Raw genomic sequence first — 18,040 nt, forward strand, 5'->3', positions numbered from 1 at the left:
ATAATAATCTCGTTTTTTGACTTTTTTTCCTGCGAACTGTTGCTATAGAAAATATATATTATAATATAACATAAAAATTTATTTCAAAGAAAACTTAACTATTATAATAAAGTGTTTTTATAGATGATAATTGTTATAGAAAAATTTGACTGTAATAGAAAATAATTAATGTAAAGAGCAGGAGGAAATTACTTAAGACAGAACCTGCGTGGAAGTTTGACCATATTTATAAAAGAAAGAAATGCGCCTTGGCTGGAGCTTGACCCTCAAGCGTCACGGTCTCAATCAGTCCAAATTGGTTGCTCAGGCCATGCCCTCTGTTTCTGAAAAAATATATATATACTCCCTAATATATTTAAAATTGATATTTCTTTCGTTTTATTTTAGATGACACTAATATTTTTTGGAGGGTCAAACAATTTTTACTTTAACCACAACGTATGCAAAAGAGAAGTCTATAAAACAATTCTCCTATTGATCTGCCTCCAGTTTCCTACTAAACTAGTGTACATGAAATACAATGTAACATGCCATCATTGCCATGCATATGTTATAAAATTTACACGTAACAACTTCTATATTTGTCATCAAATTTCGTATTTATGCTTTCTGCAATGTTAATATGAATATTTCCTTTTTTTTTTTTAATTTAACTATATAATAAGTAAAACATGTCTGGAAGACGAAGGGTAAATTCGGAAATTTATATTAATAATATCCCTTGCGTGTTACTGTTGTAAATTCCCACGTGTCCTCGTTGAAATCAAAATTGTCCCTTTTCTTTCTTTCGCTCATTTGACATTTACCGCTGGTCTCTATTTCTCCATTTTCTCTTCAGCCCTAATTCCCACTCTTTTTCACTTTTAAGCCACCATTTCCCCCCTTTTCATTGTGCTTGAAAATTCGTTGCTTTCTCTTCCATTTTTTCACTTTATGTTGTTCTAATCGCATATGGTTCGATTGCTTGTCCTGTGGTTGCTTCTACTGTTGTACGTTTGTGGTAATTTTCTTTCTAATCTATTTCTTGTCTTGCTTGGTGTATTGATTTGTACATGCATGTATCTATAATCGACTGGTGACTAATGTAATACTTTTATGTTATCAAACGATTTGTTCATCAACTGAAATTATTAATGATTTGTTCTTTGTTTTTGGTGTCCTAATTTGGTTTCGGTGTTTTTGATATTTTATGATTACATATTGCTGTCTGTCTTTCTCCATGTTTTTTGTGGCATGTGATTTCTGTTACACAAATTTGTTTAATCTTTAGTTTCTTGTCAGCTTCTTTTCATTTCTCTTTTAAATCTTACATGATATGAGCACCACTGATGCCTATAAAATGTTAGTAGATAAAATCTCTTGAAGGAAATAAGACTCTCCACGACATGTTTCTTCCCGAAAAAGCATTACTTAACTTCTAGATTTGAGTTCCATTGCTATTTAACATTTATTAGACAGGTTGCAGCATTGAAGCAGCTACCTAGGTCCAGGACCTGATCAATTCTTGTACTGGAGATATAAGACTAATAAAAATCTCTCATCACTTGCACTAACAGTTGCAGAAGACCCCAATAGGTAAGAATGGTTTTATGAATGTTCTTTTTTTCCCTCGAGGGTCATCAAAAGGCATTGCAACCTTTAAGAGTGCCATCACTCTTGATATTTTTACCTTGCTTTTATATGGTCGGAATAGAAAGTAGATACAAAACATTCTTGGTTTTGCGTGGCAAGTTTTAGACCTTGTGACGCTGCATTCTTCAACTTATACATACTTTCTCTCAAAGAACTGATAAGTAAAAATTGATTCTCTATGCATGCATGTGTGTCTCTTACTTGGTTCTTTTGTTCAGAAAGTGCAAGCAAATGTAGTAAAGAGCAACTAATTCTTTCAGTTCCGCAAGATTATGGGGCTCTAAAACAGGTAATAATTTCTTTTCACCTTCTCGGAAAGCAACATTTTCCTCCTTTTTTTATATTTCCTTCCACTTACTAGTATTGTTTATATGTAACTCTTAAATGATATACTTTGATGATGATGCATGAGCAGTTGTTTGAAGAATTAAAGAATAACTTAAAGTTCATAGAGGCTGATATCCAGGAGGTTCAGGAAAGGCAAAACAAAAAGAATACTTCTTGGTTCATTAATCATAGAATTGTCCATTAATTACTTTAAAAAATTTAACAAGTAGGAATTTAGCAGTTTCTATATAGCTTTCAGGTATACGCTACAAATATCTAAGCTGCAGTTGAGTTGAAGCATAAATAGCTGCAAAATATTCGCAGTTTTCAAGCTAAATTGTATGCACAATTTGGAAGTAATAATCTATAGCTAATTTATAACTTTCAACTATGTTAAGTCAATTGCGTACATGCATAGGCTTTGCTCCATTATTGGAGTGAACTACATGTTATACGTACTATTAAAATGGAAATTTAGTCTCAGAAGTGCCCATTATACGACCTATTCGAATCAACATATGTTTTAGACAACTCAAAATTTACTTTATGCCAAACAAGTTCTAATTAAAGATAAAAGTTAGTGATAAAAAAATACTTTGTTTTTTCTAAGTCTTCTTATCCAAGTCTTTATTGCTAAAGCACTTATCAAAAAGTCTTTGCTGCTATGACACTTACTGAAAAGTCTTTACTGCGAAGGGCCGAAGGCTTGCATATGTAGCGTAATAGACATAAATGTAGTAAGATTAGAGAGGAATAAGGGGCGGTTTTCTTTGCAAGCATGTGGCAGACAAAATTCGTATATATCCCAGTTGAATTTTTTATTGCATCCCTTAAAAAATCTCCTACCGACTTATGGGATTGAAAGTTAGATCCAATGAGATATCTTAACCATAATGAAAAATAAAGTTCATCCTCAGCTTATTAGAACTTTGGAGCATTAATCCAGCTTAAAATGACCAATAAATTTTTATTGTAAAGTTAGTAATCGTTCGAGAGATGATGGTTTTATGAAGTGATAACCGATTATGCTGAGAAAACAAGAAACTCCACCAAGAATAGAAATGTAAAGGAAAGATAAGCGGCAGGAAAAAACAAGCTTATGATGTAATGAAAATTAGAAGATTATACAAATAAAATTTTGTGGATAACAATTACTTGAACACTGAGAGAAAAGGTAATTATTTGTGGGGTTTTCTCCCTGTCATATTGAACCTTAATATACCGTGTCCTCGTAAACTTAGCTATATTGTGCATTAACTATTAATGAATAAATTAAGAATAACTAATTTGCAGATTTGCAGTATGAGAACCAAATTACGGGAAAAATGCTTTTGAAGATTCAATCCATTATACTTTCATACATTGGTGAATCTGAAGAAATACAATGCTCTAATTCATTTTATTTCCCTTCTATCAAATTTACATAATCACGATTCCTTCATTTTTTTGCTGTTTGCTTCTTTCCTTACACTGGTTTCTCTGCTTTTTCTTTTATGTTCTTTATCCGCCTTTGTCTTTGTTCTTGTTTTGGTTGTGGATACTTTTCTGCTTCCATAAATTATTGAATGCACGTAAGTTCTTTTACAATTTAATTTCATGAATGAATTTGAGATTTTAGCATAGGGTTTGAAATTGAGGTTGTGAACCTTCAGTTAAACTTTCATTCCAGAGATGGTTCAACGATTGAAAGGTTTCTAGATGCGCATTGGTATTTGTAGGTGACTCATATTTAAGAGGTAAGAGATAAACTTATTTTTGTGGTTACTTTAATTGTACTTATGGATGGACCTGATGTAACGACCCGACCGGTCGTTTCATGAGTTACCACTTTGTTTCCCTATTTCTGCTTCTTATTGCTTTGTTTATCAGTATTATGTGTTATTGGGTTAGTTGGCTCGGGTTCGGAAAGGTTTTGGTAATGTTTGAGATACTTAGTCTTTTTTGAGTGAACTTAAGTTGGAAAAGTGAACCGAATGTTAACTTATGTGAAGAAGGGCTCGGATGTAAATTTCGATGGTTCAGACATCTTCGGGAGGTGGTTTGGGACTTAGGAGTGTGATCGGAACATATTTTGGAGGTCTGTAGTAGAGGTAGGCTTGAATTGGCGAAATTGGAATTTTGGCATTTTCCGGTTGATAGGGGAGATTTTGATATAGGAGTCAGAATGGAATTCCGGAAGTTGGAGTAGGTCCGTAGTGTCATTTGGGATGTGTGTGCAAAATTTCAGGTCATTCGGATGTGGTTTGATAGACTTTTTGATCGAAAGCGGAATTTGGGAGTTTTGGAATTCTTAGGCTTGAATCCGATGCAAATTTCGTGTTTTGATGTTTTTTTTAGCGTTCCGAAGGTTGGAACAAGTTTGAATGATGTTATGGGATATTTTGGCATGTTTGGTTGAGGTCCCGAGGGCCTCGGGTGAGTTTCGGGTGGTTAAACGGACTATTTCATATTGGAGGAAATTGCAGAAAAACTACTGTTGGTGTTGCAGGTTTTAACCTTCGCGTTCGCGATGCATGTCCTGCATTTGCGAAGGGTTTGGCTGTGAGGCAGTGGAATTTTTTCACTCCCCAACCTCGGGAGACGCGATCGGCGCTCAATCGAGTGAACCCAACTGAGCAAGCATTATCAAACACTTTCTACCCAACTCAATATGAATAAGGAAACCATACTTTCATTTATTTAGACAATAGGAAAGGTAGTACATTCAACACAGTTAGTTCATTTTATATCACAACCTTAAACCGTAGTTAAGTTTTTAAGATTCCATACAATTACACTTTAGAGAAGCGAGAGCTAGAATTACAACATGGTTCGTAGACCCATCAAACACCCGTACATAACCCACACATATGTTTACGGAGCCTCTAAGGATACAAAAGACAAGTATAACAACGCCGGCAACAAGGCTCTGGCAATACCTCAAAAGTGAAAGTCCACAACAAAAGATGTACAATACAACCCCTTGAAGGAGAAAGGGGCGCACCAAGACTTTGAGAAGAAGGTACTCCGCTACGCGCGATTGACACTATCCGCAATGGAGCCACCTACATTCATTTAAAAAAAATATAGCGCCCCCGACAAAAGGGACGTTAGTACCATGGAATAGTACTAGTGTGTATAACTAAACACCTTCTAGTTAGAAAGAACTTTCATACCAAACATAAGGAAATCACAAGTATAACTCAAAAGTTTCAAACAATCACAACATTATCAAGGAAAAGAATCATACAATTTTCACTTTAGTTTGGGGTATTTTATATTGTTTATCATTGTTCACAATACTACCGCTAGCTTGAGCGGAGTCCGATCTCGACCTGATCAGCTAGGTTGCCTCACTTGAGACATACTCTTCAATCACAATCCCATTTTCCCTTTTTATCCGGGATTGAATATCAACACAATACCACCATGTGCGCGACATGGCGTCCGATCTCATTCCGATCTGCTAGGCCACCTTACCAAGGCGTTTCCCTTTTTCATCAATCATGTCAACTCAATCTTTGTTTCACATATGTCATTTCATAGGCACTTGGGGCCACAACTATCACGTCATATATTTGGCACTAGGACACATTTCACATCATTCCCAATTTCAATGTTAAATTTGTAATTTAGGATAACATGTGCACACAAGAGCAAATAAAATTGTAAGCATAGATGAGACTTCACATAGAGGACACAACATATGCAGCTTCAATCTCAATTTAAGATCTAAGCATTTCAGTACATGATTCATACTCCTTGCACCCTTTCAAGTTATCAGGAATAGCACATTTATCATATTGAGACACATCTTTCATGCATATAAGGTCGCAACCCCAAATTCATGTGAAACAACAATCAACACAACAATTCAACTTTGATCCTACCGTATTTACACAAACACCGATGGAGCTCAATTTCTAAAAGACTGGGTTTTAGCCATATATACCTTGTTTAAGCTTTCCTTAAGTTACTACGACATTCCGGAAATTCTAGCAATCCCAATCTACTTTGAGACATAACAAAATTGAACACAAATTAGGAGGGTATTCATGGTTTCAGCTCATTTGAGCATTTTATCAAATACTAGTCGAGCATCTTGATTTCAAATTTCTTTTACAAGATTTCCTTCATTCCCCAACCCAATCTTTACTTATTTATGTTCAACAATTTTCCCACAAACCTAATTTGTACATACATGTATACATAATACTATTACACCCAAGAATCATACCTCAATAACCCATCTCACAATCTCTACAACACCAACACAACCTAGGTTAGACACCTATGGCTTCCAATCACCATCCCATGAGTTCTAACGTATATATCTTACATAAATAATCACCATAGAGTAGTTAGAGATGATAGACATACCTCTTGTAGTAAGAATCTTGAGAATCCCCACTTGTAGTGTTCTTGATCAATTTAGGGATTTGAATGGGAATCTATGGATTTTCAAGATCAATCCTTGTAAATATAAGTGTTTAGGAGTAGTAATCAACTCAAAATACTCCAAAAACACTACCTTGAATCATAGGAGGGAAGTATGAGATGGATTCCCCTTGATAGAGCAAGCCCTAACTCAAAACAATGACTTAAAGACTCTCTATACTCGGTCTTGGGGTATTTATAGGGCTGCTAGGCGCGCGACCGCAGTCAAACTGCGCCCAGGACGCAGTGGTTGCGCTTGGGCCGCGCTCGGAGGCAGAAACTATCAGTTTTCCCGCGGACGCGCATCTGACACAGGTCCGGTAAAATGGTCATAATGTTCTGTATACACCTCCAAATGTCAAATGGTTTGATGAGTTGGAAACTACACTCAAAGAGCTTTAATTTGATAGGTTGTGCATCACACAAAACCTTATATAAATGGAGATATGCTTGTCCAAAGTGAGGTCTTGTGCGTACTCATTTACAACTTTAGTCTATTATGAAATTTTTCAACTTGGCTTAGACTTAGGCCTCTCCTTAGACCCCAAATCACTTATAATATGACTTATACGCTTATTAATACATCCAATTGATATCCATTATATCATGAATCCTCATTTGCACACAAGATAAAATAATTAGCTTACCTTGGCACCACGAAATCTTAAATTACTTAGCAAAATTTTCTGGGGCTTTACATTCTCCGTCGCTTAAGATCATTCGTCCTCGAATGAGGATCATGGTTCATTCATTAGCCATCCTTATGTAACTTCAACTTTTTCACATCATGAAATATATCAACAGCCCCGAATTTGGTTAACTCCTTAAATTTCTGAAAATTTCACTAGAGTTTCTTTTGTAACTAGGCCTACCACCTGTCAGAGGGCCCCAGATACATATCCTAATAGCATATACATGTTCCGTAGACATAACATAACTTGTACAACACCAACCATGGCCGCATAGGCAACATATATAATCAAAAATGGAATAGTTTAACATAGATCAAATCAAAAGATAAGAGTTCATAGGACCCAAATGCATAAAAGCTATTACATGATTATTCAAACAAATGTGGGTACTTCTTTCTCATTTCTTCCTCGGCTTCCCAAGTGGATTCCTCAACCTGCTGGTTCCCCCATAACACTTTTATGGAGGCAATTTTCTTATTTCTCAATTTCTGGACTTGCCTATCAAGAATGACAACTGGAATTTCTTCATAAGATAGTACTTTACTAACCTCAATAGTTTCAACTAGCACAATAGTGGACAGATCTCCCACTACCTTCTTCAACATAGACACATGGAAGACCGGATGTACCAATGACATCTCAGGTGGCAACTCGAGCTTGTATTCCACCTGACCAATCCTCTGAATGATTCTGTACGGTCCGACATACCTCGGACTTAATTTCCCTTTTTTCCCAAATCACATGATGCCTTTCATGGGGGAAACCTTCAAAAATACCCAATCATTTTCTTTGAACTCTAAATCTCTGCGACGAATGTCCGAATAAGACTATTGATGACTCTGAGCAGTTTTCAACCTCTCTTTAATAATCTCGACTTTCTCCATAGCCTGATGCACGAGGTCCAGCCTTATCAATTCAGCTTCTCCAATCTCGAACCACCCAATGGGTTAACTACATCTCCTACCATACAACACCTCAAATGGTTCCATCTGGATACTAGCATGAAAGTTGTTGTTGTAAGCAAATTCTATGAGTGGAAAATGGTCATCCCAACTACCTTTGAAATCAAGAGTACAATCACGCAACATGTCCTCAAGCGTCTGAATAGTCCGCTCTGCTTGCCCGTCGATTTGAGCATGGAAAGTTGTGCTAAGATGTACCTACGTACTCAAACCTTGCTGAAATTTCTTCCAAAAGTTGGCAGTGAAATGAGCCCCTCGATCTGAAATGATTGAGACTGGAGTGCCATGCAACCTGACTATTTCTTTGATATACAACTGAGCATACTGTTCCGCTGTGTTGGTAGATTTAATTGGCAAGAAGTGCGCCGATTTCGTGAGTCGGTCCACAATCATCCAAATTGAGTCAAACTTGCGCAGAGTGCGCGACAACCTTACCACAAAATCCATGTTGATCATCTCCCATTTCCACATTGGAATTTCTATTCTTTGAGCCAATCGACCAGGTCTTTGATGTTCGGCCTTCACTTGCTGACAGTTCGGACATCTAGCCACAAAGTCCGCCACATCCCTTTTCATGTTATTCCACCAATAAACTTCCCTGAGATCATGATACATTTTCGTAGAACCTGGGTGCATGGAATACCTGGAAGTGTGAGCTTCTGCCATGATCCTTTCCCGAAGACTGTCAATATCCGTAACACATAGGCGGCCTCGGTATCGTAGGGTACCATCATCCATGCCAAGGGAAAAAGCTGTGGTCTTGTGTTTATGAATCCCTTCTTTCAGTTGTGCTAACAATAGATTGTTGAATTGCTTCTATTTCACTTCCGTCACAAGCGATGATTCAGCCTTATTCTGCATAATCACTCCTCCTTCATTAGAGTCCGCCAGGCGAACTCCCAAACTAGCTAACTGGTGAACCTCCCTGGCCAACGGCCTCTGATATGCCTCCAAATGAGCCAAACTCCCCATAGATTTGTGACTAAGAGCATCCGCTACAACATTAGCCTTTCCCGGGTGGTAGAGAATATCAATGTCATAGTCCTTGAGTAACTCTAGCCATCTTCTTTGTCTCAAATTCAACTCCTTCTGCTTGAAAATATATTGAAGGCTCTTATGATCCGTAAATACATCCACGTGGACCCCATACAAATAATGTTGCCAAATCTTTAGTGCAAACACCACTGTCGCCAGCTCTAAGTCATGGGTTGGATAATTCTTTTCATGATTCTTGAGTTGCCTAGAAGCATAGGCTATAACCTTGCCGTGTTGCGTTAACACACACCCAAGCCCGATCCTTAAAGCATCTCAATATACCACAAATCCCTCGGTACCCCCTAGCAGAGCTAATACCGGTGTTGTAGTCAATCTTGATTTCAATTCTAGGAAGCTCCTTTCACAAGTATCGGACCATTGGAATTTAACTACTTTCTGCGTCAATTTAATCAATGGAGAGGCAAGAGTAGAAAACCATTCCACAAACCTCCTGTAGTACCCAGCCAAACCTAAGAAACTACGAATCTCAGTTGGGGTGGTAGGCCTAGGACAATTCTTCACAGCTACAATCTTTTGAGGATCAACCATAATTCCTTCCCTAGAGACGACATGACCCAAGAATGCAACGGATTCAAGCTAGAATCCGCATTTCGAAAATTTTGCATACAGTTGATGTTGCTGAAGAGTCTGCAGAGCTGCCCTGAGATAGTTAGCATGATCTTCTCGACTTCGGGAATATACAAGAATATCGTCAATGAATACTGTCACAAAGGAGTCTAGAAAAGGCTTGAAGACTCGATTCATAAGATCCATGAAAGCTGTCGGGGCATTTGTTAGGCCAAAAGACATCACCATAAATTCAAAATGCCCATACCGTGTCCTAAAAGCTGTTTTTGGAATATCCTGTTTCCTTATCTTCAATTGATGATCCCAGACCGCAAGTCAATTTTTGAAAAACACGTAGCACCTTGCAATTGATCAAACAAGTCATTTATCCTTGGTAGAGGATATTTATTTTTGATTGTGACCTTGTTGAGTTGCCGATAGTCAATACACATCCGCAGCGACCCATATTTCTTCCTTACAAACAAGACCTGTGCGCCCCATGGTGACACACTTGGCCGGATGAAACCCACCCCTTTTCTAGCAAATCCTTCAATTGTTCCTTTAGCTTTTTCAATTCTGTCGGTACCATTCTATAAGGTGGAATTGATATAGGCTCCGTGCCTGGCATCACATCGATCACAAAATCAATCTCCCTGTCTGGAGGAATTCTAGGGAGTTCATCCAGAAAGACATGGGGAAACTCATTCACAACTAGCACGAACTCAAGGCTAGACGTCTCGGCATTGGTGTCCATAACCCGAACTAATTGATAGATACACCCCTTCTTGATCATCTTCGCGGACTTAAGGTAAGAAATAAACCGACCTTTAGGCACTACATTATCTCCTTTCCATTCAACAATAGGTTCATTAGGAAATTCAAGCCTTATGGTTCTAGTCCGACAATCAAGTTTGGCAAAACATGAATAAAGCCAATTCATTCCCATTATTACATCAAAATCGACCATCCCTAATTCAATAAGATCGGTTGTGGTATCCCTACCCCGTACTGTAACAACACAACCTCTATAAACTCGAGCAGCAGTAATAGACTCACCCACCAGAGTAGACATCGAAAATGGCTCATGAAGCTGATCTGGTTCTATCCCAAATTCCATAGCAACAACAGGGGTAACATAGGACAAGGTGGAACCGGGGTCTGTTGATACCCAATTTTTCCCTATGTATTTTTTATATACTCAAAACACTTTCAAAATAGCATATGTGTTCATATATGAGCACCCCAAAAGATTTTGGCATTTTTAATAATTTTTAAGACCAATTTATGGCTTATTGTGCACTATAAAATCCATTAATTATTCCCAAAACTTGTCATTTTGGTGAATAATTTATTTCACTCTCACATTTACGTCAAAATATAATTTACATGATTTTTGCATAATTTTACAAGTCCATTTGGTATTTTTAAACTAAAATTGCACGAAATTGCAATTTTAGCCTACTTCTTTTAATAGCAATTTTTATTACAAAATCAGTCTTAATATTTTTAAATTAATACCTACATATTGTTTATCAACCCAGTATTTCTAATTTGATTTTTAACATCTTTTACTATTTTTATAAATTCAAAAGGGAAAAATGACTATTTCAATTTTAGCCTCTTTTTGATTTCAATTACAGCCTAATTCTAACCCCCCCAATTCCCAACCCAATTTTATTTCTACCCGACCCAGACCCAATCAAACGAACCCGACCGGATCCCATTTTAAAATTGTGGTCATTGATTGTTTTAATCAACGACCCCCGTTTGCCCTTTCCTTTTTTTAACCTAACGACCCCCAATCCCCTCTCATTCACTCACTCGTCTCTATCTCTCTATCTCTCACTCTCACTGGAACCTTCCACCTCCTCGCCAGCTCCCTTCACCTTCTCCGGCCATCTCCGGCTCATCTCCGGCGTGTCTTAGCCTTATGAGTCCATCTCGACTTGGACCAGCCCCTTTTCCAGGCCTTTCTCATTTTCTAGGGTTTCTCTGAAACCCTATGCCATTTCGAGGTTTTCTTGTTTCTCTCTAGATCTACTTTAGATCTGTGCTATTTCTGAGGTTTTTAAAGTATTTCTTACATCATTTCAAGTTTTTGCTTTCAAAACTGTTCGTCTTCTCGAACCTAGGGTTTCCTTGATTTTTACTTGTTCTACTGTGATTTCTTACCGTATTTTGCTTTGTTGTAACTCCTAAGTGTTTTCACTATGGTTTCTATGTATTCTTCTTTTATTGTATTTCCTCCTAGGGTTTGCTAGTGATTTCCTTTCTGTGTTTTCTTTCATTATGATTCCATGAAATGTTTATGTTCCTTGGATTTTCTGAGTTTACTTTGCCTAATTTTCTACGCTTTCGTCTTTACATTTAATCTATGGAGGAAACCCTAGATTTTGGGGGTTTTCAAAACACTTGTGTGCGATTGTTTTGTTTCATGTGTCTAAACTAGTTTGATTTCAAAAACCCTAATTTCTAAGTTCGTCTCATGTTCTCTGATTCTTGCTAAGCTTTGCAAGACCTTCTGATTTCTCTCATGCTATCTGACACTCTCTTCTAGCTATGTTCTTCTACTCTTGATTGCATGACCACTCTGTTTGTTTAATTCCAGCCTCGCATGTTTAAAGCTATGCACTCTTTATAGTCAGACCTTTCCCTCTCGAAATAACCCTAATTTTGGGGATTGATTTCAGACTACCATTATGTGAGCTTGTTTGATTCTTTCTTTGTCTAATTTGGACCTTTTTCTGACTTGGTTCATTATTGATTTCGAATCCTTGATTCCTTGATTTACTATGTACTAGTTGATTTACTTCTTACCTTATTTACCTAACCGTGTATTTTTAAACTTCCCTTATGTATTTACCCTTCATTGCCCAATGTGTTACTTGATTTTATTTCCTTAAATAAAACTCTGCCCTTTTACCGTTCAAATTCAGACTCCTTAATTAAAGGAATCCCCTTCTCCTGATTGATTCTAATTGATACTGAATTATTTTTTGCCTTGCTGACTTGCCTGGTTTTTAAACTATAAATACCCTGCTCTTTTTTCTTTAAACACACGAACAATAGAGTTCAAAAAAAAATACACACACACTAAAAGCTCTCTTCTCTTTACCACTATTAGTATTACTGTTGTGTCTAGTCGGCTGAAAGCCAAGGCTAGACTATAGAATCTTGCTTGCTTTTCTCAAGTGTTTGCTGAGGCTAGATTGGACTCTCTGGTTGTTTTCTTGCTTTGTTTGTTCTGCTGTTTGAAAGTTGCAACTGGTATGTCTCCATAAGTTAAATAACATTCTCCAAAACTATGTGTTTACTTCTCCCTTTCACATGTCCCTCACTATATGTTTGTATTGTGCTTTCCTGCATTCTGTAGCTATACTTTAGTCTGTTATGTTCTTTCTTCATGTTTTTGCACCTTTAAGTTCTGTTATGCTTTCTTGTCCTTCCTTGATGTTTTTCTATACATGTTTTCCATGTGCACCCTTTCCCTGGGATCCCTTATGTGTGAGTACTGTTCTAGGTTAGGGTAGCATCCCATTTCTATCCATGACCTGAGACCAGGTTCTCTTGAATCTTACTCAAATCAGTCTCATTCCCTTCTTCCCCCTTTATGTGCTGAGCCTTGACTAGAGTCTGGTAGTGTCCTAATCACCATCCAGGCTCAAGTCTGACTTTAAAAGTCTGCTCTTTATTTGTTTGGATCAAGTAAAGGGTCAGGGATGTGCCAGCCTATACTCATGGCTGGGTATGACCACCCTTTGCTCTGATTCCCTCAACTCCCCTCACTTTACACTTACTCCTAGTTCCTTAAGTTTTGCCCCCCTTTGGTAATCCATGCTTTGGGACCCTTGAGCTCCCTCTGAACTTGGATGTCTAAGGGCTGACATTTCCACACTGCACTACTCTGTTGCTATTATAATTACTCAGAGTGTTAAGCATTGCCTGGAGTTCTTAAGACTCCTTGGAACTTTGAAAACATTCTGAGCAAGGAGAAGGCCTTGGAACTGGAATCTGGATTTGGTGAAACACATGTGTTGAACATTAAGGTTGCATTGGGCTTCCTCGGATTTGTCTGTAGCTTTGATGTATTTATTTTTAGTCTTTTCCTTCCAGTTCTGTAATAACTTTGTAAAAGAAACTCGGGGAAAATATTAGTAAAGGGTGTGGGATGGATTTTACTTTCCTGCATCAAATGGTAGAAACCATGCTTTAGGGTTTTAATTCTTTTTAATGTTTCTGATCCAATCCCATAGAAATCATGCCTATAAGAGACAATATTTAACTTTCTGCAATCTTGCATATAGATATCATGCCTATAGGAATGTGCATGTTCACGATATTAGGCAAATTTTTAGGGTTAATCAAATCAGCATCTATTTACAAGTTTGTTAACATGGTTTAAAACAAATGACTCGTAGAGATCATGTCTATAGGAAGTTTTTAAAATCAAACTTGCCTCACTCGTCTAAAAGCAGTAACGATTCCATTGACTAACGGACAAAAATCAGTGGTTCTCCGAACCATTGACCCTCTTCTCAGATTAGTGCAACTCTTTCTAAAACCTAATCTTCTGGTAAACTTGCATGCTTTCTGAAACTTACTGCCTTTTCTGGTAGTTTGATGAACGATTTCCAACTCAGTTACATATCACTTTTCTGTATTTTATCATTTTTTAATAAGTTCTGCAGCTCGAACTCGTTTTCTCCTTAAACAATCTGCCCCTTTTGAAACTTGTTTAAAATTGCTCTTTCTCTACTAATCTGCAATTCAATGGTCTGTCTTTTGGGAACTATTCTACGTCGCTTTGTTAAGTCTGCGGCTTGCCTTTTCTTCAAAACTTTTCTGTCTATTTTCAAAAGAATCAGTAATCCCACTCGTGTTAATTAAGTGCCTTAATCTCTGACAATTGTATCTGAGTTGCCTAATGCAGACTTTCTGTCTAAATATATGTGTTGAACCAGTCCGCTCGCCGTTTAATTTTTAACTTAAGACCAAATCAGTATATGCTAAGACATGCTAAACTAAGTGTTGTCTGATTTAAGGGGTTTATTTGAGCCTTGTTTGCTTGTTTACTCATCCCTTTATTTGATATTTGTTTTGAATGTCGAAACTAGAATTTTATCCTTTAAACTCCATAAAGGCCCCATCCCTTTCTTCCCTCTTAGGATTAGAAGTCCTAATACCCCGGGACTGATAGGTTGGAACGACTATTAGCATGCAATAAGTAAACGAAACTAAACGCGTTTTAACACCTTAACGGGGTGGGAAGGGTCGAATATGGATATGATGACCAGTGCGCTAATATCACGTGCGACCCCTCTTCTGAGGAGTGATTGCTGGATATTGCATTGAAGTGATCCATATTAATCATAAACCTAGGACCCCCTCCCTTTTATTTGCTTTCAGCTCTTCTTGTAAGACTATTCAAATCTTTTTTTTAATAAATTTCTGCCCTCTCTATTTACCTTCAAAAGTTTTCAACCTAATTGCAATGTTGTATGCAAGTCCTTATTTGAGCCTTGATTGTTTACTTGTAAATTACAATTGTAACATGGCCGGGAACCACACTAGTGGATCTTGAGGGGTGTCTAACACCTTCCCCTCGAGATAATTTCTAGCCCTTACCCTAATCTCTGGTCTCTTCATCTCAAACCCTTTCTTAAAGTGTCCGATTGCACTATAATCATTAGGTGGCGACTTTTCAACTTCCAAACCCAATTCTCGAAAGGGAATAGAGTTGTCCTCCCAATGTCGTATACCCGATTTCTGACCCCATGGTTAGATGAAAAGGGGGCGTCGACAGCATGGCGACTCTGCTGGGGATTTTCTTTAGGCTTTTACCATTGCATGTTGCTTGTGACTTTACTATCTCATTAATTGCTTTATTTACTGTCTTTTATTCTTTCACTACGAAACTGACTTGGCTCTTCATGTCTTTTCTTTCCTTTAGCTGCTTTCCTTTACTGCTTTATTTCAATACTGTTGTAATTACTGCAATTATTGTAATCATTTATCTTATGAATGTGAAAATACATGTCAATTTGTTTTATTCTTGTAAACTACATCTTCAACATCATATTCCACTCATGCCAAACAAACACCATAGCAACGCTTATAATGAGTGGTTGCGCTCTTCTAATATTATCACCCTTTAAATTCGGCAAAGGCGTATTTGCGGTAAAATCAGTCGATCAGCGGTGCAGTCGACGGTTCCGTGCCTTTCCCTCTTGAGTTGTCCGCTCAAGGGTACCTGTCTAATACCCCAATAGAAACCTTACTCTGTTTAACTGTGCATGCATCATGGTCAAACATAGCCGAGTCAGTCATGTTGTCCACATAATGACTCATTAAGATAGCCTTGTCCAAAGTCCATCGGGTTTCCCTGAAACCCAAACGGACACCTACATGTTCTGTGCATTTATTTGGAGAACTAAATGCTTTTTATGCTAATTATTGGTTTAAATAGTCGAGTCCGGTGGGGGTGAGGTCTTAACCCTTTTGTTTTGCAGAAAATGAATGACAAAGTTCCTGACTTCGGTATGGTAAACATACCTTCACTCTTGCAGACTTGGTGGAGAAACCTCCCATCGAGCAACCAAATCAACGAATGGAAAGAGAGAGTCACCAAGGCTAGTGAGAAGCTAGAATACCTGGAGTACAGCTTGCTGGAATTGGAAGGGAAAGTGAGGAAAAGAGTCATCGACTGTCAAAATGCTGAGGAAGGCAAAGGAGAACGTCTGGCGATAGCATTTTTACTGGAAAATCTGCGCGAGCTGGAGGACTTGATCAAAGAGAACATTCAACCTGAAGAAGGTCCTTCTGGGACCAAGTAGTTAGGCGTCTTTCTTTTCGCTTTTAATGTAATAAGGTCAATGGCCATTAGTGACATTTTACTTTCCGCTATTTTAGTGTCGTTTTGGGATTCGTCTTATTTTTTATCAATAAAATGAGGCACTTAGCATTATAAGTTCTCCAAGTTAATTGTTCGCTGGGCCTACCTCAAGCACAACGAGGCACCCAAATTAGAACGTGATTTATATTCTTGCACAATGTGTTTAAATATTGCAACAATTTTCTTCTCATAACCTGCACTAACTTGTTACCTTTTTGTTTTTCTTTATTTTTATTCTCTTCCCCAAAGGTTAGTTCGTGCATTCTGGCACCATCATCATATAGTAAGAGATCCAATGCTCAGTCAGCAATTGGTCAATCAGAACCACCAGGGCCCGGAAAGCTTCGGGGTAGCAAGGCTAAACAAAAGCACCATGAATCACATTTTACTTTTTACTAGTTGATTTTATTGAAAAGAGCTCTGATACTCAAAATAATTATGAATCTAATCGAAGCATTTCAGTTTATTATATATCTCTCTCTTATTATTTTCCTATCATTCACTTTATTTTGCACAACATTACTATTACTTGCCTTGATGATGAACCAATGATTGTGACTTGCAACGAGACAACGCAACAAACGGATACGGACTCCGAAGAGGATGATATACCAGAAGAGGTCGTTAGAGGAGTTGAGAATTTTGAAAATAGGCCTAAGTCTAATTTGGATGAAACTGAGGTCGTTAATCTGGGAGATGTAGAGAATGTCAAAGAAACGCGCATCAGTGTTCACTTGTCACCATCAGAAAAGAAAGAGTACACGGAGTTCCTAAAGGAATACGAAGACATATTCGTCTATTCATATGATGATATGACTGGTCTCAGCACATCCATTGTAGCTCACAAATTGCCAACAGATTCAACATGCCCGCCGGTAAAGCAGAAGCTCAGGAAATTCAAACCCGACATGAGTTTGAAAATGAAAGAAGAGGTTACCAAGCAAGTCAAAGCCAAGGTTCTCAGGGTAGTAGAGTATCCGACATGGTTAGCCAACATCGTGCCAGTGCCAAAAAAGGATGGGAAAGTTAGAGTTTGTGTTGACTACCGGGATCTTAATCGGGCCAGCCCCAAAGACGACTTCCCCTTGCCTAACATACACATTCTTATCGACAACTGCGCCAAGCATGAGTTGCAGTCTTTTGTTGATTGTTTCGCTGGGTATCATCATATATGGATGGATGAGGAAGATGCAGAAAAAATGGCTTTCATCACACCGTGGGGAATGTACTGTTACAAAATGATGCCATTCGGTTTGAAGAACGCTGGTGCCACCTACATGAGAGCCATGACTACCATCTTTCATGACATGATACACAAGGAGATCGAGGTATATGTGGATGACATCATCATTAAATCTAAGAAAGTCAGGTATCACATGGCAGATCTAAGAAAATTCTTCAATAGACTGAGGAGGTACAATCTGAAACTGAATCCTGCCAAGTGTGCATTCGGGGTTCCTGCTGGAAAACTATTAGGTTTCATCGTGATTCGTCGAGGAATAGAATTAGATCCATCA

General features: G+C 37.9%; 1 long non-coding RNA gene across 1 annotated transcript; it reads left to right on the forward strand.

The window, feature by feature from the left end:
* Positions 1 to 854: 854 nt before the first annotated feature.
* On the forward strand, positions 855 to 16,539 carry LOC104220300 (uncharacterized). The gene is made up of 4 exons (XR_011402083.1): positions 855 to 1,000; positions 1,459 to 1,575; positions 1,851 to 1,921; positions 16,141 to 16,539. It is a non-coding gene; the product is annotated as an uncharacterized lncRNA (long non-coding RNA).
* The last annotated feature ends 1,501 nt before the right edge of the window (positions 16,540 to 18,040 follow it).

This window comes from Nicotiana sylvestris, chromosome 9, assembly GCF_000393655.2.
Source record: "Nicotiana sylvestris chromosome 9, ASM39365v2, whole genome shotgun sequence".
NCBI classification, from domain to species: domain Eukaryota; kingdom Viridiplantae; phylum Streptophyta; class Magnoliopsida; order Solanales; family Solanaceae; genus Nicotiana; species Nicotiana sylvestris.